The sequence below is a fragment of the Tachypleus tridentatus genome, chromosome 11 (assembly GCF_004210375.1).
Source record: "Tachypleus tridentatus isolate NWPU-2018 chromosome 11, ASM421037v1, whole genome shotgun sequence".
NCBI lineage: Eukaryota > Metazoa > Arthropoda > Merostomata > Xiphosura > Limulidae > Tachypleus > Tachypleus tridentatus.
The window spans coordinates 60,086,500-60,102,665 of record NC_134835.1 but is presented as its reverse complement, the minus strand read 5'-3'; the positions used below and the strand labels follow the sequence as shown (position 1 = coordinate 60,102,665).

General features: G+C 33.3%; 1 long non-coding RNA gene across 1 annotated transcript in view; it reads right to left on the bottom strand.

Annotated features, from left to right (window-relative positions):
• The window catches only part of LOC143232247 (uncharacterized), a 67,565-nt gene that overhangs the window by 39,841 nt on the left and 11,558 nt on the right, over positions 1-16,166 (bottom strand). The window contains exon 3 of the long non-coding RNA XR_013017463.1: positions 638-1,120. This is a non-coding gene — a long non-coding RNA (uncharacterized LOC143232247). The remainder of the gene's footprint in view (positions 1-637; positions 1,121-16,166) is intronic.

The following is a 16,166-nucleotide window of genomic DNA, read 5'->3' as shown; positions in this document are numbered from 1 at the left end:
TTTGATACAAATACAGACGGAAAGGTGAATGAATACAATTTATCTGTGTAGTACGAATTATTAAATTCCTAGTTGAGGACTTGTATGATGAGTCTCAGATTAATATATACGCCAAGCTACATACGAACTTGTACGTTTTAATTTCAGTTTGTGGTGGTGCATTTAACAGGTTTCATTACGAATTATTCTAGTGTCATTAACGTCAAGTTTCTTGTTTCTTCATACGCCTTAAATATATGTATATATACAGCATTTGTTACATATATATATGTATACACATATAACAAATGCTGTCAGGTTTAGAAGTGTAGCTTCCTACCATATATTAACTCTCCTTTTTTCTTCTTTAACCCTGTAATAATATGATCAAATGTGCAGAACAATGAAACCTCAGAAAGGAACCTACGTTTTACGTTGCTGAAACTATAATACTTTTATACTTAAATCGACTAAGGTCGGCTTTGACTAAACCTTATATATATTTTTTTTCACAAGTCCTCACTGAATGGCTCTTGTACTTAATGTTTTGTTAGTAGCTCATTTTAGTTCTGTTCTACCAGTTTTACTGACCAGATATTTATCGGCAACAGCTATATTAAAAATATACAACATAGTACAAAAGAAACTATATACTTACTTTCATTGACCAATACATATTTGTATATCTGTGTATTCCAACGTCCAATTTTACAGTCCACGGAATTGGGCTTGCTCGGTCATTTCTGGCGGCAATCACTTTCACATTTCCTGCCAAGCCCTGATATGTAATCTTTCAAAGTTGGACAAAACTGTTGCTATGGTAACCTTATAGAAATACTCCCATAATTTCACAGACCAAACGTTCATAGAAATGGTTTGCGTGTCAGGTGATTTAGCATTGTATTATGTGTGGATGTGTGTGGACTGTTCTTTTTTTTTAGCTTATCTTCCTCTGTTATATACGACCGTTGAAATTCTTGTGGCACATACAACAATAGCATAGAAAAGACGAGTCTTCAAAGCTTTAAAGTCTTCCAAACATGGTCATTATGTTGGTAACTAGATACAGCTTATATATCATCAGATTCCAAAGTACTTTAAAGCTCTTTCTAATGGATCCTATGCTGCAGCATAACATTTGCTAGATACAGACGAAAGAATCAAACAATATACAAAACATTTTATTTGTGACTTATTACAAAATTGATGTAATTTTAAAATCTTAAGCTAAATTAACGCAGATTTTTTTTAATAAACCAATAAACACTTCAATTTTGAAATGTGTTGCAATATGATAATTTTTTTTACAAAACATTTTATCCAGACCCAAATATGCTTTTCCTCTAACTTAAATCGTCTGACGGTGAACAAGTAAAGTTGTCTGATTACCTTTATATGAGCGAATGACTAAATCTAAATAAACATGACGTCTTTCCTCGCTTGCAGCTATCCTTTGTAAACGCTAAATCTAATTAATGATTTTGAAGTGAAATCCTATAAAGGCCAAATTAGGGTTTATTGTAAATGCTTAAGTAAAGTGACTGAGTTAGATTGTCAAAGTCGACTACAGTTTGAAACCAGAAACATTGAAGTTATCATTCTTGGACTGGCAAAATGTTATTGAATTCTAGAATTATAAGACGTGATATTTCAGAATAAATTGAAGTTTTCTAAGTACTAAGAACAAAAATAATCATTTTACTGCATTTTGAAATTGTACAGTACTTGTTGAAATTACATTATTTGTATTTTATAAAGAAATGTCTTATATATTTATACGGTAGTCCTGATGGGCACATAATTTTCTTGTTACATTATTTTAGCCTCATTTTGAGCCTTTACGTTATACTTTTAAACAAAAATATATATGTATTTAAACATGTACTTTATTTTTTAATAAACGTAAACGGATATTTACAAAACACTAACTCAAACAGTTAAAGACTTTATTGAGTGTTGGCTTGTAGTAATTATTGTATGTTTCAGATGTCACTAAATCTTTCTTTGATTTTCTAGAAGTAATGAACATCTTCTAAAACTAGTTAAAATATTTTGAATATTGTACAATTTTGCACCAACATGCGAAACAATGTACAACTTAAAACTTATTACTTAATAAAGAAAACTAAGAAAAGTAATAATATTTTGTTGATACATTCCAAAGTTATTTTGTATATTGTTTTTCGTTCTTCTAAGTCTAAATTTTTATTTTTTACAAATAATTTTGACACTCACAGGGTTAGAGAAACGACATCTTTCAATATTAGCTTAAATATATGAAAGTTTTCGTTGTATAATGTAGCTGAATTGCTGTATTCTATAAAGCTATTACCTTATTGTTGACCTTATTACTCAATTTAAGGTATATCACTATTGGTCAGTCTAGCAGAGGTGTTATCTTTACTAAACAACTTAACAGAGCTACTTTCTTTTTTCCTACAATGCGGTTGAATTATTTTGAAAAAGAACTGTTAATACAAAATATATATACTCTTCAAAAAAAGAAACGCAAAAGGCAAAATTTGAGACAAATTGTTAACAAGTTTATTCCGGGTAGTTTTGTATGACATGTGTGAAACTTTGCACATTCACTGCTGAACATCCAAAGTCTGCAAAGGTGAAGTCCACGCTCACTAGTTGAAGTTTAACGTCACTCGACGTCAATAACGAGTATGCCCCTCGTGAGTATCAATAACTGCTTGGCATCTCCTGCCCATGGAAGCGATGAGATGATGAATCACATCCTGTAGAATGGCTGTCCACTCAGCCTGCAAAGCTGCTGCAAGCTGAGATAGAGTCTGCAGTTGAGGTTGTCGTCGTCGCAGACGTCGGTCCATCTCGTCCCAAAGATGTTCAATGGGGTTTAAATCTGGTGATCTGGAGGGCCAGAGAAGAACGTTGATGTTGTGTTGTTTCAAGAAGACAGTGGTGAGTCGGGCTGTGTGAGGACGGGCATTGTCATGTTGAAAAACGTCGTTGACATTCACCATGATGGGTTGCACATGGGGCCTAAGAATCTCGTCGACGGTTGCGTACGGTCTGATCGGAAATCCTACGCAGCCCTGGTATGGTTGAGGCAGTAGACGTCGCAGTGGTGGTCCTATACCGAAGGTGACGTAACCGGATGTAGCGATCTTGTGCGGGCGTGGTCACACGAGGTCTGCCAGATCGTGACGGTCACGAGTTGATCCATGTTGTTGGTGACGATTCCATAGCCTTGTGATGGTGCTTGGGTGGACATTCACAGCTCTGGCAACATCTGATCGATATTCGCCTGCTTCCAGCGACGAATGGCGTTGTTGCGTTGTGCTTCAGTCAGTTTTGGCGTAACTGTATTGCGTGTCGGTGGCTTAACATTGAGCTATGGAAACCGAGAACCTGTCACTTTTATAGGAATTTTGCACATGTTGCACTTGCAGAACATGCAGATCTCTCAAACAAATTTATTGGACACGAATGCGTTTTGGCGAAAAATCCGTTGTTTTCCTCCGTTTTCAAAGTGCACAACTTTTATTGTCATTTTGGTCTGACAATCAGTGCCTTAACACGTGTAACATCACATACTCTGAGCTTGTAACGTTATTACATATATTTCTCTTTAAAATAAAAAAAAATCTATTTTGCGTTTCTTGTTTTGAAGAGTATATATTAACGTGTTGACTGTAAACAGAGACATTTTTACGACCTATAATGTAAAACATTTTATTGAAGTTAAATATTTACGACAACAACAAAGAAATCACACATAAACACTTGCTTTTTTTTTCATCAGTGTCGTATTTTCAATATAATCAGCATCATACACACCACGTAGACAAAATGGTAAGAAACCCCAAAGGATTGTCATGGTAACCGTAAAGAGCACAACTAGTCAGTAAAACCCACCGCTTAAACGGCCCCTAATAACCAAACAACGGTATTGATTGTTATTTCTATAATACACACACACAGAGAGAGAGAGAGTCGAAAATGTAAACCCTTGGGCCTCTATCCGTAGCCCAGCTTGTCAGCCACTAGGTCACGCTGATATCAGAAATCTTTCACTGGAAACATTTACATGAAGGTCAAGGTACTATGCAGATTAGAAAAGAGGCCAATGTTGTTTCTTCGATATAAAGATGGATAGAGAATTAAAGGTCATACAAAATATCACTTGTATAAACCTTGCATCATGGCAATAGTATCTAAAGAGACCCAAACGGAAACATTCTAGATTCTCTAAATAAACAATTACTAACTGAGAGATTTGTGTATTATGATTATAAAATACCTTTAAAACAACTATGAAGTACCGAACTAAATCTTAGAGTTTAGGCTAAGCATCACTACAGTTATACTACATGTAAACAACAAGTGTTATTTGGTGATTCTCTTTCATATTAGGCCACTTCTATCAAGTATATACATACTGTAAACAATAAGAAAGTTCTATTGTTTAGTGCTTATATTTCGCATTAGACTATCTCTACCAATTGTATACATTCTGTGAACAATAGGGAAGCGTTGTTGCTTAGTACTCCTCTTTCACATTAGGCCATCTCTACCAAGTGTGTACATACTGTAATCAATAAGAAAGCGTTGTTATTTAGTACTCCTCTTTCACATTAGGCCATCTCCACCAAGTGTATACATACTATAATCAATAATAAAGCGTTGTTATTTAGAACTCCTCTTTCACATTAGGCCATCTCCACCAAGTGTATACATACTATAATCAATAATAAAGCGTTGCTTAGTGCTCCCTCTTCATACATTAGGCCATTTCTAAATGGCGATTATAGTATTTACTAAAGATTAATAAAAGAGGTTTTTTGCAGAGAAAGTTAGTGAATACAGTACACTCAATTAATTAAGCTTTAAGCGTTGCAATAAATATTGATTAGGCAATGGGTATAATTACATTATAAGTCTAATGAAAATGCTTGTCGTCTTACACCAGACATATTAAAGACAAGAACAATAAACATCTTTACTGAAACTAGAACCAGACTAATGTTGTATTTCTGAATGTCAGCATGGATTCCAAACTTCTAGAATATTATTTAAAATAAAGCAGCTTGAAAACTGTTTTATAAAATGTGAAAGGGTGAAAGGTTGAACTTGTGATTAAATCTTCAAAGTATGGAAACAACTATTTAAACTAAATCACTCGTGGCTGTACGTCATTCATAGTAATTAGTAATGAATAATAATGAAAAAATAATGTCAAAATTAATTAGTATCTAAATGAGTTATGATAATAAATTACATTAAGATAGCGACATTTCTTTTTATTGTGTTGTGATTGTAGCTTAGGCTAAGATAACATATATAATCTTACATTGCTTTTTAAATGTTTATATTTTCACTTTTGTTTAAAAATATATAATCTCTCATTATTTCATCTAAGCGTATATATAAATTTCCAATACAATCATATTAGCTTAGAAATGCCTGACATATAATAATAAATGACAGCATATTTTGTACCAGGTACTAGACGAGAAAGAAGCCTTCCACATAGTACACACACATCAACAAGGACGAATAAATGGCATTCTGTTGTGCACATTTTCAATTCTGTACGATTTACACGAAAACCAATATTTTTCACAAACACTTAAGTTGTAAGTGACTTTTAGAAGTATTTGAGTGTCTATTTTCATTCTTTTATACAAACTGAAACCCCAAGAATTCAAAATTTAGATATCTCTGCCACCTTGTGTTCAACAAGCGTTAAATATATCGAGATGATAAAATGGATGAAGTTCTGAGATCTCTAAGACTCTCGATAAATATTAGTACTTCATAAGGTCGAAATTTATGACAAGTCAATATATTGAAGAAAAACAGCCTTAATTAAGTTCAACTTTGTGTTTTATGTTAAAACTGATGAAACTCGCTATGATCAGCTCTTTCTAAACTTTGATAAGCGAAATGAATCAACAAAAACAGATCCGTTTGTTACACAAGTGAGGAAAAAGCAGTTCATTGTCTACTAATTACCAAGAAATAACCTCAAAGAATTGTCTGCTAATGATAATTGGCCATATAATTTACTCGGTTAATTGGACCATTGGTTTGAAGAAAAAGTAAAGGAAAAAATCTACCGTCGATGAATTCAGTGGCATGATCACTTCAGAGAATGTATACAACCATCTGGGAGGCGGGTCTGTTCGTGATACGGTCGTCTTTCGTTTAAATATTCCAACACGCACTTCTCACAAGAGTTCTCTGTTTTAATGTATTACACAGATGGCATTCATCAGCGCTTTTATTTCCCCACAATTTAAAAGTGGCTGAATTATCGCTGGTTTTATATCTGACAATTTTTGTAGTGTTAAATAAAAGGCTAGTTCCTAGTGTGAAAACTTTTATTTTGTTCTAGCGCCCAGTGAGTCAACAAAAGTTCATTGCAAAATTTTCCTAATTTTTTAGCTTTTTTCGGTGTCTTCTATTAAGTCCAAGTGTCGTTCCTAAGATTTATTGAGAATTTAAAGAACTTTCTGACTGTACTTAACGCACGTGAGCAGACATCGTATTATATTATATGTATATGCGTGTTGTTTATAATTAGGCCACAATTATTGAAACATTGCTGTAGAAACACGGATGAGTGGAGTAAGAAACGTTTATACATCAGATTATTCTGCCAAGTGTGTACGCTCGAATTCTGTATAACCGTAGTAAAAGTGTAATGCTAGACTTCCAGATAACAAATTTCAGGGGTGGAGAAACCGTATCACTCATGCGTAATCTCAACTATTGCTTCTTTACTTGTCATCAAACCAGTGTTTAGAACGTTTACTTTACAGCGTGAAAATGTGTCGTTCACGTGTCATGTGTCTTTAGAAAATAAACAAATAGGCTACAAATGGGCTTAAGTTGTTGATTTTGCGATGATGTCAAGGGACTAACTCCACCCATAGCGCACGGGCTCACCGCAGGCGCCAACCATAATCTGTTCGATTACCAACTCAGTTGTTGATCCTTCAAGAGACTACCTTGCCGAAGAGATCTCAGTCGTCAAATGACAGAAGAGTAATCTCAGTTTTTGAAAACGAGGCCAACTTTCCGATTGTAAAATGATTATCGAGGACCCTATTAGTTAAACCGCTGAATTTCTTTCAGACATTCAACATGTGATTTGAGTTTGTTTGGTAGACCAAATATTTGTTTCAATGCCATACCTATAAAGAAGTAAACAATGCTAGGTAACATCCATATACCAGGCCTAAACCGATAATGTTTTCATATCTATGAGAAAAAGCGGTTTACAATGTTTTTGTTCTGGACTACTTGAATCTTTGTACTTTTTTTTTTTATCTCATTCAACCACAATGGGATCTATAACACTATTCTGCCGTTTAACTTCCGTAATTGTGCAGCCTCTCCACAGCCCAACTGGTTTTCGGACCACAGACTGAGAACCGCTGGTTTAGACAACACCCAGTAACCATATCCCATACTAGCACCTAGCTTCAGTAACTGAAGGTGAGCGAAGTTCGGTAATATCTATAGATAGGATTTCAGCTTTGTTCTTCAGTATCTGAGATTCTGGAACGGAAGATGTTAGGCACCATCCATTGATGAGATTCCAATTTTGTGAACTTTTTTAACACTCTTGGAAGGAATATTAATAAACACCTAGCATTTATGTATGCCAATGTTCCTCTTCCCGTAGGCGCTCGGGTCATCCAGGCCAAAAGGAAATATACAGACGTGTTCAGATTATTGAGAGCTCTGTAAGTGAAACTTAGCCTAAAAAGTGTTCCGATTTTTCATAGCTGAACCAGAAAGGCCCATCACCTCAAAACTCTTGCGTTTTTAGCTTGCCTCTTTTTACTTTTATTTAACCTATTCTGGCCTATGGACGTTTTTATGTATTATAAATTCACGCTACAGACAATATGTCGACTAAATAATACTGTTCATATTACTCAACTAATAGCTCTATATTTAAATGTTCTTTTGGTGGACAGTTAGTTTCCAGGCTTAAAATGTTAAAACCTGAAGTTCAATCCTTGCGTCAGAGAGAGAGAAGATACTCAGTTGTGTGTAGTTTCACAATATGAAAACAACAATGCTTTATTGTTTATACATATATAAATGTCAAGGATTTGTTAAATAATGCAATCAATTTTACAATAAATCCACAGAGACGTATAGTTCTATTATAGTGAACACTGCATAACATACACGTATTATTATTATTATTGCTACTGAGCGAACGAAGCTGAACATAGCGATGTTTTCCTATGTATTAAACAGTTCAGTATGGTTATACACTGTTGAATTCACGCCTTGTTTTATTTATAAATCGTTCCTAAATTCCTTTAACAAATATAAGGAGACGGCGTTGCGGACGGGCGGCTGTTTGTTCTTGTGGTATAGTTCTAGATTCCAGAGCTAGCAGCATTCATCAATCATCCGCACTAAGAAATTGACACTCACTCTCATAACGCACCTACAGTGGAGAATATTTTGTTAATTGCACGGATTCAAAACAGGCTTGCTACCTTTCTTCTGATTAGTAGTTAAAAATTAGGGGCAGTTGCATTTAGTCTCTTTATCTTCGCCATAAATACAAATAGAAGAATAAATACTTTTCGGACTCTATGTTCAGTTTTTGTCATTGTTTCTATTCACAATGGACAAAGTAAGTTAGTTTTAGAAGTTTGGACAACTATATGTATATCAATGTATCATAACGACATATTCACATATAAAACAATCTCTTTTTGTAAGAAGACAACATGCTATTTCTCTTTAACAAAAAGACCTAAAAATATAAATTTCGCTTCATTCTAGGAAAACTGTCACGCAAGAATACAACCATTTCATGTAACAATTGTAACAGTATTGGGCTACTTCCGTAGTTGAATATACAAAGTTTAATGATGTGTTTTTCGTTAATATTTCAAAGCTAAAGCTGTATTTATTTGTACGATATACACCAACGTAGTTATTACACCTGTGTGCCAGCGTTTTTCTTGATTCATTTCTCAAACACGAACTTGCTGTTTTATTACTTAGTAATACAGAAACTGAATTTTATAATTGCTAAAATGTCAATGTAAAATTTGTTTTCTTTGGTCAAAATTTGTTACCCTGTTTTGTTCGAGCAATTACAATATTTTGAGGTTGAATTTTCGTACGTCGCATTCAAATTCATCGATTTAAGTTAAGTTTGAACTACAGATGAAGACAAACTGCAATGCCGTCTTATTCGAATACTTTTGTCTTATTTTTAAGAGAGAAAAAAACACGTTTTACTTCTCTCAATCGAAAACATTTCTTATCAAATTTTTTTTTTCAAATAATATAGGCTTAGTGGTCTCCAATGAGGATATTTCTAATCAACATCTTTTAAATACAGTCTCACTGCCCTCCAGTGTGATCAACAATATTTAAATAGCGTACTCTCGATGTTCTCCAAAAGATATTTCTGATCACCCATTTCAATACTGTGATCTTTTTTCTCTCTAGTGAGGATATTTTTTATCAACAAGTAATAAATAGTCTCAATGCTATCCAGTGAGGATATTTCTGACCAAAAATTTTAATAAAGTGGTCTCAATTCTCCGAGATATTTTTCTTTATGAATAGTATAAATAATGTATTGTTTTTCACGTCTAACAAGAAAACTTTTATTAATAGAACAACAGTGCGTCCTTAAAGACTGTAATAATTGTTTTACAAAATATTGTGTTTCTGTCGTTAGTAATTTTGAAGTTATAATTACACGTTTATCATTGTTAGCATTAATATATATCATATATTATACTGCACCACACATATCAGTACGAGAAAAGAACAAAATCTGTAAGCTCTATCTACCATTCACTTCGGCAATAAGTAAGAGTGCACGTTTCTTCGTGGAGAAACGGTTAAAGTCATCATCAGTTTAACAAGAATTACTTCATCATTTTCATGGACCATTACACTACATTTATTTATCCACCGATTAGAGAACGTCTGAATTATTTGCGCTACAGCTTAACAGCCAAGAAGAAATCAATACAACAAATGAGGAAGATACCAGAAAAACATTCGATTTTTACTTGTCATCCGGTTTTCTGTGAACAAATTCTTAGCCAGAGAGGCTCGGCTTACCAAAATACACAATTCTAGCCTATAAATATAATCTATTATTCTTGCTTTACTTTTATACCACGCATGGAAGCTTTAATATTCTGAGATTAGTACTGCTTTTTTATATTTTATGAAATAATTTATCAATTTATAATGTATTTAATCATAAATTTTACATGTATATACCCAAGCAATCATGTGTTATATATAGATGTGCTTCGTTGGAATCTTCCTGTGTGTCAATAGGCATTATATGTGCAATACAGCTATAAGAAATGTAAAATAAAATTTATTCCACTATTGCGTGTTTTATTCTTTTTTTTTTAAATTTCGCGCAAAGCTACTCAAGAACTATCTGCGCTAGCCGTCCCTAATTTAGCAGTGTAAGACTAGAGAGAAAAAAGCTAGTCTTCACCATCCCCCTCCAACTCTTGAGTTACTCTTTTACCAACGAATAGTGGAATTGACTGTAACTTTATAACGCCCTCACGGCTGAAAGGGCGAGCAGTTTGATGTGATGGGGATTCGAACTTGCGATCCTCAGATTGCGAGTCAAGCGCCCTAACAACCTAGCCATGCCGGACCAACCATTATTTCGGAACAACAACAACTTGGATGCTAGTTTCGGTGCTTTCATAAGTCCTCTTTAGTCTGACTTGTGTGGCTGTTCTGCAATAGTAAATATAACATTGAAATGTATGTTTATTTATCGATTGCATACTGTTGCACGAAATCTCCCGTTGTATTAACGTTTGACCTTATTGTTTATTTAAAATAGAAAGGACGACACTTTAGTATGTAGTCTTTTCTCCTCACTGTCATTGGATATTATTAATTATACTTTTGGTACGGTTTTATGTTGCAAAGGTTTTAATTCAATGATTTTATAAACGTTTTTCAGCCGCCATATTTTTATTTGTAAATAAGATAAGCTGTGCCTAATTAAAATTACCTAGTAATTTCAGCACTTCAGCACTTTTGACATATAAGCACATAATGAACAATGTTAGTAAATAACTGAACTTTAGAAACTAACACCAAACACTAAACATTGAGAGGGACTTTGTATTAACATCAAGCAATAGGAATATTTGTAAACAAAGAAGCTTCTTTAATATTTCAAGTTTGATGAAGACTTGATTTAAACACCACTTGCAAGCCTTACCCTACTTTTGGTTTGTTTTGTTTTTCGCGTAAAACTACTTAAAGGCAAACTGCGTTAGCCGTCCCTAATTTAGCAGTGATAGACAAGAGGGGAAAGAGCTAGACTTCACCTCCCACTGTCAATTTTTGGACTACTCTTTTACGAACGAATAGTAGAATTCACTAAACATTATAACGTTCCACAGCTGTAAGGGCTATCGTGTTCAATGACTAGATTCGACCCCACGACACTCGCACTGTGTATCAAATGCCTTCATCACCAGACCATGCCGGGCTCGACACTACATTTAAAATCAAAAGATAATATGAATATGGAATGATTCTTAATTTCACTTTAGAATGATAAAAAAAGTATTTTTGTAGCTCGGTTGATGAATGAACATGGTAACAAGAATGTAATTTAGTTTACTAAAGAGAATGGTTTGTATATTTATGTATTTTATAATGATTATTTATGCATAGCTAACCCTAATTTTGATCTAACGGACTAGAAGGAATGCAGCTCGTAAACAACACCACACATGTAGCCAATACTTAATCAAACAAGCGGATCTACTTTAATTATATATAATATTGTTCTGACAGCGCACATGATTAAAAATTGTAGTGACATATATTATCTAGTGAATAGTGTGATTTGACCGTCACTCTTATTACGCACTCACGGCGTCAGTGTGAAGCAGGTTTCCCTACAACGGGACGAAAATCATGAACCCTATGATGCACTGTCAGGTCACTCGTTTATATAGATATGTTTCTTTATTACAAAGTACCCTTAATATATGCGGTTTTATTTTATTATCATTTAATACATATTTTCATTAGAAAATCAAAAGTTCAAAAAAAGAATTATAACTGTCTGTCTAAACATATGTGACATGGTTCTTTCAATATACATATATCTAAGTATAACACAAACATGTATGAAATAATACGCAATTATTCGTATTCCGGAATTGCGAAGGACGTTTTGTTGCGGGCCATCATCAAATCTATTGATTTTCACTCTGAGAATGACAGTTTTGTAATGTTCGGAATAATTCCACCATACTTTAGCGGAAGGTTATATATGAGAACACGAAAACACAAAACACAATAAAGACAAGAAGGTTTGTTTGTAAATATTAGAATGACGAATGAGAAAAAAAAAGACAACTATTCTAGGACTGTAGCATTTCACATTCATGATATTTTATCTCCCAACTCACCTTCTTCAGTAAATAGCGTTCTCTTAAAACCTATCCTAAACCATAATTGCACTTTAACATGATTATTTGTCCGGCATGGCCAGATGGGTTAAGGCGTTGGACTTGTAATCTGAGGATCGCGAGTTTGAATCCCGGTCGCACCAAACATGCTCGCCCTTTCAGCCGTGGGGGCGTTAAATCCTATTATTATGTGACGGTCAATCCTATTATTCGTTGGTAAAAGAGTAGCCCAAAAGTTGACGGTGGGTGGTGATGACTAGCTGCCTTCCCTCTGCAAAATTAGGGACGACTAGCGCAGATAGCTCTCGAGTAGCTTTGCGCGAAATTCAAAAAACAAACAAACATTATTATTGCATTTCATCTCTACCCACCGTATGTAACTAAGTCTCACTTTTATTAAATACAAACCTAATTTTTTTTATTTGTACTGAAACATATAGAAATTGTACTGAACATAATTCATTTAATCATGACTACAATAACAGGTCATTCTGACTTCGATAGGTACAGCATATAACTTACCAGTTTTTCCATTTGTCTGATATATATGTGTTTAACTGAAGCTTTGTTTACATAAAGTGTGTAATACTAAGAACAAAGTACTAACTGAACACTATCAGCGTAATGTGAGCTAAACCTCTCAAACACTTATTCTAGCTACTAGGGGCGTGTATAGCTAACTACTTGCTGGGGCTCTGGGTAAACCTACTAATTTTCGTAACAGTACTGTTTAGTCGATGTTACTTTATATGTTTAAGTATTTAAATATTTAATATTTAATGTTTAATATTAAGTTGCAACATTTTACTAGAAATGGTGTTATTATTATAGAAAGTGTAATTCTTACAACAGTTGAAAGTCGTTTGTGATACAAGTATAGATATTTATATATGTGTACATATTTATTCATCTATTTACACTTGTGGCGAATATATACATATACATACACAAACATAGTTATTTATCTATTCACACTTGTTCCATAAACAATTTTCAACTGCTGTGAAGGTCAGATGGTCTGGTTGTTATAATAATAATAACACCTCTTTTAGTAAGACTAGTAGAAACACCGCCCTACGTGCGGCTGCTTGTGCCAGTAATTACTAATCGTAGAATCCACGCTTCATTAAAAAAAAATGGAAAATGAACATTTTCCTTAAAAAGTATTTTTTCTGCGAAGTACTGCACGGGAAGAGTGTTCGGGTCGTGTTCTTTTGTCATATGCAACTCATTTCATCAAAATGAAACAAAATACAGATCTCAACTTTTTCAAGAATTTTACTTACATCAAGTCTAATATTTTTATATACGATACTATTTATTGAAAATTAATAGTTTGTTTATGAACTCTAGTTTCTCAGTATTACATTTACAAATTACATCAATAAAGATATAACAAAACCCTCACATACAGTCAGATGTGTTTTCGTATTCTTGTTGTGACGAGAGTACTTGTATTTACAATTGTGTTCTGTTATAAACAAACTGTTGCTGCACGTACTCTGAATCTTGATTATCTAAGATGTGATTTTTTTATGGATTTTTGTTTGTGGCGTCATTCAGTAGGTAGCATAGCAGTTTTGGTTATATACATAGATATGAACATACTTGTTAAATTCATTATAATAAGATGCTGAAACATGATATTAAACATACAACACAACAACAACTAAACATTCTACATGACGTGTTTTACATGATGTATATTATATTTCTCAGTAAGAAGAAACACAATCCTCCAATGTTGCTTCATAACATAAAGTAATAAAACGGCCTTAGATAACTGAACGCAATACTTTGAAACTTGATTAAAATTTTAGTAATAAGGAAAGAAAAATAGGATGATTTAAATTAATAATAGAGGAAAACCGGGTTCTAATTTCTCACAAACATTTCCTTACAAATGTTGAAAATAGAAATTAAGGTTAATATTAACATTACATTTAAGAAGAATAAAATGGAACCTTAAAGCTTACTAATGAGGTAAGAAAATATCAGTGGAAAGGGATCTTAAAATAATAACATATCAGCACTACATCAATATTTAGTTATATTAACAAAAAGAGATGAAATAGAAGTAGTGAGAAGTATTATTATTTAATAATAATGGAGCGTGATGACACTGGTAAGAAAGGTGAAACACTTGTGATGTAAACAGATGTGTATTAGTGTTTATGTAAGATACATAAGAAACCCTAGCAATAATTAGTGGTATTGATTGTAATATTGATGATATTTTAGCTTACTTTTCATGTGATTCATATTTTACTGGAGTCTTTCTATCTAACAAATTCATGAATCTGCAAAGAATTTGGTGCACAAGCAATTTGTTAAAAAAACTGTTTATAAAGTTTATGGGGTCCATATTTAGAGCTAAGAAGCATTTGAATATTTAGTTTCACAAATATCGGTAGTCACCCTCCTTTGACAAAATTCAAATCTTTTGCCAGGTGTATAGTTTTATTCGAAACTGGAAACAACCTGGTGGACAAGAAATATACAGCAGAGAACAAGTACGACAATTAATTTATATGGAATTAATTTGTAGTAATTTTCTCTTGTGCATTTTGAGTTTTAAAAGATCGTTAGTTTTTACGAAATTAATTTGCGGTAATTTTTTATTGCGCCTTTCGAGTTAAAAATTGCGTTAAAAGTCATAATATTTGGTCAGTGCTTTGCTATAACATTTTTCAAGAAGTAAGAAATGTGTGACAGTGCATCAAAGAAGTTCCTAGTTTTTAAGTGTTTTGTAAGAAATTTATATTTTATTCTTTCTTTTATATTAGTTTAATTAATTGTATTGGTTAAAATATTATATATACATTTCAATTAGTTTTAGTTGTTTTTAATAAGAAGAGTATTTTACATTATTGTATTGGGATTAAGGCTAAAATGTCTACAATAACAAAGGACCTAAGTAATAAATCAGTGCATTCCAATTATCAAAATTAAATTAGGTATGTTAATTACTGGGTAAATGATTATTCCTGATCTGGATAGATAAATTGATTTGATCAAACTCAATGACAATTGGGATCGTAAATGTATAGGTAGTATGTTTCTTACATCATTGTTTCCTTTGATTTAAAGTATACATTGGCTTGAGTGCCAGCATCTGTAAGATGCTTCTTCAACTTAACTCCATCACATATGGCACATTTCTGTTCAATGACTCTATCAAGATATTGTAGTTCATGTACTATGATTTTTACGTAACCAAATGCCTCGTTCATGTCCATTGGCGGTAAGTCTTCGGATTTACAACGTTATAAACAGGGGTTCGTTTCTCCTCGGTGGACACAGCAGATAGCCTGATGTAGCTTTGTTATAAGAAGACATACATACGCGAATTGATCATCTATTCAGTGAATGGATTAATGAGATTCCAATTGTCCTTATAGGTATACTATCTACCTAAACCGTAGTCAAGAGAACAGAATATGAGAAATGAGCGTATATACGTATGTGTGCGGGTGTGCTAATGTATTAAATCATATGTATATATGAACAAATGTATGCGATTTTCATGAAAAAATAATTAATTGTAGACATAGAACTCTGAAGCGGTGTCTATGTGATTTAATACGAGTTCATGAATTATGGCGATGGTAATGTTATTTCTATTGACTTCACTTGATTGGCTTCAATTCATGAATTTCAAAGGCAGTTCACGTAGCTACTGTATAGTATGCTTGTAGCAGTGATGAAACACCACGTGCAATTCACATTGACAGTAGTAAC